Source organism: Talpa occidentalis, unplaced genomic scaffold (assembly GCF_014898055.3).
Source record: "Talpa occidentalis isolate TD23 unplaced genomic scaffold, MPIMG_talOcc4v2.1 talOcc4.5, whole genome shotgun sequence".
Taxonomy (NCBI): Eukaryota; Metazoa; Chordata; class Mammalia; order Eulipotyphla; family Talpidae; genus Talpa; species Talpa occidentalis.
In genome coordinates, this window is record NW_023604861.1 from 44292742 (window position 1) to 44301397 (window position 8656).

Here is an 8656-nt window from a genome sequence, read left to right on the forward strand (position 1 = left end):
TCCCGAGGGACCCAACTGATACGTGAATTGTAGAAATTGACTTGAATCATCAATATCAGAAAGCCCCTAAGGTTTTAAAGGTAACTTACTGCCAGAAGAACCCTAAGAAAAGCAAAAACAAAAACAAAAAAAAAAACAAACAAACAAAAAAAAAAACTTTTGAACTCCTGAAAAATGTCAGGATCCCAAATATTTGATCCAAAATGAAATGAGCTAGAAATCTATGCGATTTCCTTCTCTTGGTGTTTTTTTTTGTTGTTGTTGTTGGTTTCAACTTCTAAGCAGAGCATATCAAATGGGCCATCGGGGAAATGAACAGGGAATATTATCCATAGAATAGTATCAAAGCCTGCCAGAGGCTAACTAAGGAGCTGAATCCTCTGTCATTCTCATTACTCCAGGTCAACAAAATCGGCTCTGGTTTATAGCACAGTGACTACTGTGTTTCCTATTACCTCCTTTTCCAGACACAGGCTTTAATTAAAGGTATCTTCTTCCTTCTGCATCACTGTCTTTGAAACGGTACATTGTCTTTTAGTTATAGCTGCTGCACCGTAGCAATCCACAATGAGCCATGATGGAGATCACCAGTCACCCCAGACCCCAGGCTTGGTGCTAGCTACAGGAATTGGATGATCCTGAGCATCTGTTCTCCCCAAGACAAAGGTGAGAACATTCTGCCTACGGTGACTGTAAAGAAAGAATGATGTCAAGGGGATAGATTCTGATCAACACGCTGGCAACCCATCCAAGACATGCCCAAGTTTTTTTTCCTTTGTATGTGCTAATATACAATATTTAACAATAAATATTTTCTGAGACAAAGAGAACATCTGTTGGGGAGAGAGGGAAGTTCCCAAGGAAGGGCAGGCTCAGGGACGTGGTGTTGTGCCTTAAAGGCTAAGTATCTCAAACTCCATGTACCCTTATTTGTCTATCCCTGAGATTTTGATGGTGCTTGCTCTACTCACATAACCAGCCTCTCTTGACTTAGTAGAGGTTCTGCGAAAGCAAGTAAGACTAATCTGGCCAAGGGATTGGGGATGAGTAAGTGGGTGGGGCACAGGGTGGGTTAGGAAGATCTTCCCCAGGAAACTAATAATTGAAGTGGCAAGAGAAGGATGAATAGGAGATAACCAAGTGAAGGGAAAGTCAAACATGCAACTCGAATAAGCAGAAGGAGAATTATCACACATACAGAATTAAAAGACAGGCAACAGAAGGAAGGGAGTCTGGGGAAAGGTGAAGCTGCAGAGTTAGACAGGGTGCTTAGAAGCCATGTGGATAGATAGCATCAGTTTTCATGGGAGAGAAGTAGAAGGCCATAGAAGAATTTTAATTAAATGGTGTTTTTATGTGTATTTTTCAATGCTTATTAATGTGTGATGACTGAGGGTTATTTATTTAACTGCCTTGGCAAGCTGATTATAGAATTGGAAGACTGGTGATACACTTTGCAAACTGCTCTCAGGTGAGATTCCTTCTCTATACTTGCTGATTATGAAAATTTCCTCCAGTCCTTTTTGCTTTTCATTATCAACAGATACTTGAGTAGCACAGAAAGTGATCTGGTCGCTGATATGGACTGAATAAAAGTGTAGTGCTGTGTTTGTATTATGATAGATTTAATGTATGCTGGCTCACGGCATTAACACTATCAGAGGAATAAATGGAAAGTTATTCTGGGCTGAGAGGGTAAAGAGATCAGTTTATGGGAAAGAGTCTCCTTATGCACATATTCTGTAAACTACAGATCAAAAACCAAACAAGGAGCACCGGTCATGAATAATGAAATCACATACGCAAAGGTCTGGCCTGAGTGAGACATCCGATCATTTCTTTTTAAGGAAAAATCAAGGTATCTGCCTAGTTCTGAATGCTTTGAAGATAAGTGCTGAAGGCAGAGCAAGATAGTTGCCCTATTCAGTAGAGACAGGTGAACTTTCAAAATTGGGTTCATTCAAATAGTGTGCCCCAAAGACTTCTGCCAGACAAGGGTCACAATGGCTTTCAGAGCATTTGAGGGACACTTTAATCTCCAATATTTTAGCTGTCCCATGATGCCTGGCAGCTAGGGACTGAGCTAACCTTACCTTAAGTCTTTACTTTGGACTAAAAACCCAATCCTAGATCTTAATCAAGAAAATTCTGAAGTAGCAGAGTTGTCAGAAAAACATAACACAACCACAATCAAAGCCAAAATCATGCCCCAGGCAAGTACATTTCTCAACTTCTAATCATTCCCCAACCCGCTAAGCTTTCTCCCTGCCTCACTGTGTCCTCAGTTCTAATATAACTGCTGATACTTTGACAGGGAGCTCATTGTGCAGATGGACCTGGTACTATCCCAGTTTTAGCGCTAAGCCTGTGTCCAAGGGCAAACAAACAGAGCTAGCAGTTGTCCCCCTGGACACATGCAGGGATGCTCGTGCAGACCTCACACTTGATCAACCTGCGCTTCGAGAATACTCCCCATGCCCTTGTCTTCCTTTCCCCTTCTTTGTTTCCCCATCCTCTCTCTTCTCATTCATCAGCCTACACTTCCCTGTAACCTCCAGAAGGTTAGTGTTTCTCATGATTCCACCCTTAGTTTTCTTTCCTTCCCTTTTCCTCTTTATCTTTATGCTGGGCTGAATGGTGTTTTACCCCAGCCACCCCCCCAACCTCAGAATGTTAGACCTTATTTGGACTTAGGGTCTTGTCAGCAGTAATACGTTATGATGAGGTCATATAACTCCCAACATGACTTGTGTCCTTCTAAGAAAAATTGAGGATAAAGAAGGGAGAAGACCACGTGACAACAGAGGTGGCCCCTGGAAGGCTGCAGTTGCAAGCCAAGGGACACCAACAAGAGCCAGCACTACCTGAAGCTGGAAGAGCCTGCAGGGAGACTGGGGCCCTGGTGACAACCTGACAACTCACAGGCTCCTGAGCCATGAGAGTGTAACTTTCCACAGCTCATGTCACCCTGTTTGCAGGAGCTCTATGATAGACCTAGGAAGCTGATACAACCATCTTCTGGAGTAAGTTTAGTCAATCTTCTTGGTTTCAGTTGCTTCTAGTTCTCAACTGCTAACCTGGAGCATTCTCCCAAGTTCTAGATCTTTATTTTCAGATACCTGCTCAAACAGCGGTACACCCGTTGTCTGTGTAATATAGCCAAGGCTGAATTTGTCTCTTCCACATACCTGCTTTCCCTTCAACAATTTTTTAATCTAAGTTACTGACATTGCGAAACCTCTGCCTCCACAAACTTAGCATTACCCTTGATTATCCTTCCTTCTCTTCTTCCTTCATTTATTGACCATTACAATACAATCTCAATTCTCCCTTGGGAACTGCTCTCTGCAGTGTTGGGTGTGCCATAGAGTTCATGTCCAGCTGGATCCAGAGTGCTCTCCATAGCTAGTTTTCAGATATGTAACTGAACTTGTCTGATGCACCTGGATACAGGAGTGGTGGGGGAGCTCCAGTGGGGAGCTGGTTTGGGTAGGAGATTTGCATGAATTCCTGAGGATATAACCTACACACAAATTCCTGGCTTCACCAGTCTATGATAATAAAACAAAGCCATACTTCCCTTTTATACTTCCAATTATTATGGCAGGAGACCTCATCTTGATTGCTTATAGGAAGCGGGTCTTCTTCAAAAGGTCCTTATGTTATTTCTGGAAGTCCCTAGACAGATGTCTCATCTGCATTCACAAACCCAACTGGCACCTGCTAGCATCAGTGCATTAGTGCATTAGTCCTTGACACATTCTGGCCATGTGTGTCAGAGCCCATCAGAGCCTGCATGAGACAAGAGAATAATCGACTCCTGCTGTGAGGAAGGGGGCTAAGGATTCTCATTTAATTGAAGAGGCAGGGGAGAAGGGGAGCCAGGACCCCAAGAACCGGAACCAGCACTCATCCTCCATGTCTCTTTCTTCCCATCTCATTTGTACTTGTTTTTGCTCTTCTTTATATACTAACTTCGCTCTCTCTCCTCACCCATATGGCACAGAACAGTGTCATGAGCCAATCCCAGGAACAGAATCTGGTGATCTCTCTGTGGTTCTCATGCCCATGTCAGGGCTGACACTGTCTAGCGAAGACAGTTAGCTAGGGCTGGGTCACAAGCCCACTTCTGCAGCTGTCAGAGAGTCTGTTACTAAAGGAAAGAGAATGGCAGCTAAAAATCAACAGCCTCCACAGCCACCACACATCCTGTCTGGTGCGTCTGTATCTACAGCTTCCATAGCCATTCAGTTTAACCTCACCACTGGCAAATGCACCCCAAGACCCACAGCATAAGCAGCACTGCTGAAGCCCAAGTTGTAAAGCACATCACTAAGAAGGGTGTCTTTTTATGTGAAAATTCATCATCTGATACCCCAGGACCTCCAATGAATTCAGCAGCTTCATTGAAGGATGTGAGAGGAAGTAAGATGGATGCAATGTCCGAGGCGTGGATCTACATGAGAGGAGGTAAACGTTATCAGAAGCAAGAAGATCAAACAGCATCTACCACAGCTGTCCTTACAGACATGTTAAGTTAGCACCAGGTGACATCAAGAGTTGGGAACTTCAAGATCAAACCAGCAGGTAGAGGTTTATTGGCCCAGGATTTCTTTTAATGGGTGTGTGCATATGGGGATGGGAGTGGTGGCTGAATAACCCAAGTGAATAAGCCAGTGGCTCTAGATAGAGTCAAGAGTCTTTATAGAATTACTGGCTCTTTATGTCCTTCTCAAAGCATCCAACCATGCATATTCTCCTGAAGGCCCCTTACAAGGGCTTGCTTCTGCTTGTAGGCCCAGTGGCCACTTTGCACCAGCAACAATAATGCAGCACAATGCCGTTGGGATGAGAGCCAGCAAGGAGCCAGATGGGGTGAACTGGAGGGGTGTGAGCAGTGCTGTTTGCTCCTGGAGTGGGAGTCCTGGTACCACTCTTGACCTGGACCAGTTGTCACAGAATGGGAAGCAAATAGTTCTACTGCACGCCAGTTTGCACCAATACAGGCCGAGACCACTGGGCCTGCCCTGGTGGAGCCTGACTGTAGCTAGTCAGTAGAGCCAAAGTTAGCAGCCAAGACTGATTTAAAGAGGCCATCCAGGCTTATTCTCACTTGTGGCATGAAATACAAATGATTGTGCTTACCGAGAGAGGCTTAGGGAATACAAGTTTGTGGCTTGACAGAGTGTAATTAACACATCAGCTACACAAAGCCAGAAGACGGACTCCATAGCACCACCGTGATTACTCCCAGGAAACACACTGTAATTGTATCATCCCGTCCAAATGCACTGGGACAAGCATTTATGTTTCTGGATGAAAATCAAGGCAGATTAAGAAATGCTTATGCCAGAAGCAGCTTCCCCGACCAGCACGAGGAGGCAAGAAGTGGGAGGAGCCAGAAGGGGCTGGTTTAATAATTGCACCACTACACAATAGCATGCAATGTATTAGGAATTACATTGCAGAAGAACATACAACTACATAGAGAATGTCTACAATATAATGAAGAAAGCATAATACAAAGCTAAAGAACGAGTATAATCACAGGACCTTCAAATGCTTGTTTTTGTGTGCTTTTCTTGTATTTCTAAAATTTGTCTTTGAAATTTGATTACTTGTATGAGGAGGAAACTGATTGGCTTTGACAAAACCACCCTAAAGGTCAGAAAGACCTTTCTCCAAACATTTCTCTTTAATTACTCCTATCCCTCTTTCATTTCCTGGCACGGGAGTCCTGCCCGGGAGACAAGTCCTTTCCCTTTTCTGCTGCTGCTAATAGTTGAAACCACCAGGGGACACATATACTAGGGGTCTAATCTGATACACACTGACAGGACAGAGTGAGCCATTTCAATGGCGTCTTGGAAAATAAAGGCCTTAACTTGATGGTATTCTATAAAAATCCTACTAAAGAAAATAGATTATAACAAAAATACCACAAGGAACGGCCATCTGTTGTGAATGGCATAAAGGAAATGTCTGCATGGGGAAGGAGGTGGAGCCAAATTATCTCCAACGGCTCCTCTGAACCTCAAATTCTATGACATATACAGCAAGCCTGTAGCCTCTCCACAGGCGGGAATGCAGGAAACACTGCACACTGCTCTGGCATTTACTGTGACTCTGGCCTCCACTGCCTGCTCAGGCTCAACTTGGTCAACTGGCCCATATTCCAAGATCCACAAACCTCACCTCATCTGTAGCCCGTTTCTCCTTAGAATAGAACCTAGACATCCCCATGTGTCAGCCCCATCTCTCTGGGTTCCTGTGTGTCCCTCCCTTTCCTCTGCCAGTGCACATGGCTTGAATGGTGGTGTGAAGCTTCTGTTACCACCAGATGCCAAAGGGGAGCAAGGGCTCATCTTTACCCCATCTTATTCCTCCACCCCATCCCATTGGCATAAGCATCAAATCCAAGAATGCAGCCTGGGCATGGTGCCATGGTAAAGAGCAGATACAACTCACTGTGGTGGGGTCAGGCTCCAGGCTATGCTGAGTATAAGTTGAGGTCACTGTGTGTGTTGTGTATCTGGGCTTAAGGAGGGACTTTTCAGATCACAAATAGGTTTCACCATCCTCCCTGCACATTACAGTGACAGCTGAGAGCCATATTTCAGGCCCTCATTTTAACTCATCTCACTCTTCTCAAAGATGGGTGTTACAGAGAAGGGCCTGTGAATCTTAAGATATTACAGAGCTCAAAATATCTTGTCCAGGGTTATGCAGAGAAGTGACACAGCAGGGGTTCAACCAGAATTGTCTGTCTCTTAAGGATTACCTAGTCCATTAAAAATGAGATTTTGTGAATTTTTTCTGAGGGTCACAGCCTTTCAAAAGAACATCAGTGAGTGGCTGCAAAGGTCATGCTTGTACCTCAACAATATTTCAGTTTAAGTTTCAAGTTACATGTAATTAAATTGTGTAATTTAGAATATAATGATGCTGCTGTATGAGCAAGATAGACACAGAGTGGTGCTTGCTCCTGAACACAAAAGAGCTGTTTAATTTTAACAAGATAATTCAAATGTTTGCTTTGCCTAAAGCTCATAAAATGCCATTTCATTCAATCATGTCTTCATTTATGTAAGATGACTGTCACATCAAAGCTATTTTTTGTTATAGAAGTTAGAACAACATGGTGCATTGTTATTATGAACACAAACACTTTTTAGAATAAAACACACCTTTTTCTCATTTAATAAATAACTGCACATCTGCCATGTTCCAAGCAAGGTGCTAGGTAGGAGGGTAGAGCAGATTTTCTCTATTTAGTGAGTGGAGAGATAGAGAAATGGCCCCTAGGAGAAAGCAGGTTCTAATGCCTCAAGTGTTACCTTACATGGGAAGATTCTCTGGTTCATTTAAGGGTCTTGCCAAGGGGAGATATTTCTAGATTATCAGAGTGACCCCTAAATGCAATCATACATATTCATATAAGAGTGAAGACATTTGGACACACGAGAGAAGGCAACAGAACACAGGGAACGTGTCTGCTTTGAAGAATGAAGAGATAAACCCTGTGCCACCAGGGAGGCTCTAAGTCTCAGCATTATCAACTATCACCAGCCACTGCAGCATGAGTTTGATCCCCTGCCAGGGAGCAACTCACATGGCACAGCAGACTTCTCCTATCCCGCCCGCTGCACCCCTCAACAGTGTATTTCAGTAGATCTGCCTGTTCTGCTGCCCACTCTGTCTCTGGTGAATCCTCTCAACCTCCACATCTCTGGTCTACACCCTAGATCTTGTATGCATAAGTAAATCTTTATTAAAAAAAAAAAAAAAGACTGACGAGATAGCCAACGAATGCTTGCATCGCAGCTCCCAAAGTGACAAGAGGCAAGACAGATTCTTCTCTAAAGCTATGGACAGAGTGTGGCCCTGCCAACCCCATAGGGTCACTCATTTTGGCCCAGTGATGCTGATTTCAGATGTCTGCCCTGAATTACTGTCAGAGAAGTCAGCTAATGTGCTGCATGGAAACTTGATTCCATCAGACCTGGGAGACGCGATGAATTGTTAACTGGAGGGATCACTTCAGAGGATGCAGACCAGGAAGGCTTCTCTGCAAGTGAGCATTTTAGCAATCGAGGCTGGAGCAAAAGCAGCTGACACAGAGACAGGTAGAACGGGTAGGCAGGATTCCATGGGTGTGAGAAGCACTGGAAAGCCAACACCCCCATTTCTGGGTGTCCATTCCCAAGAATAGGAAATCATCTCAAAAAAGGACATGCTCCACAATGTTGATTGCAGCAGTATTTGCAGTAACTAGAACTGTGAAACCACTTCAGTGCCCATTGATAGAGGACTGGATGCAGACGTGATAAATCCACACAGTATTATTATTCAGCTACGTGGGAAGATGAAATGTTACCATTTACAGCAAAATAGGACTTTGAGGGAATTATGTGTAGAAAAGTATGTCAGAAAAACAAAGATAAATATTGCATAATTTCCCATAAATGAGTAAAATAAGGAATTGAGCAGATGCACTGAGAAAGCAAAGCAACTATCAACTAGCCAAGTGAGGTTTCTGATTAAGAGGGAAGGGGGACAGAGAAAGACAAAATGGTAGGTGGTGGGTGGAGGAGAGATCACCACAGGGAAGGGGGAAAGAATGGCCAGGAAGATTGAAGCACAAAAGATGAGGACA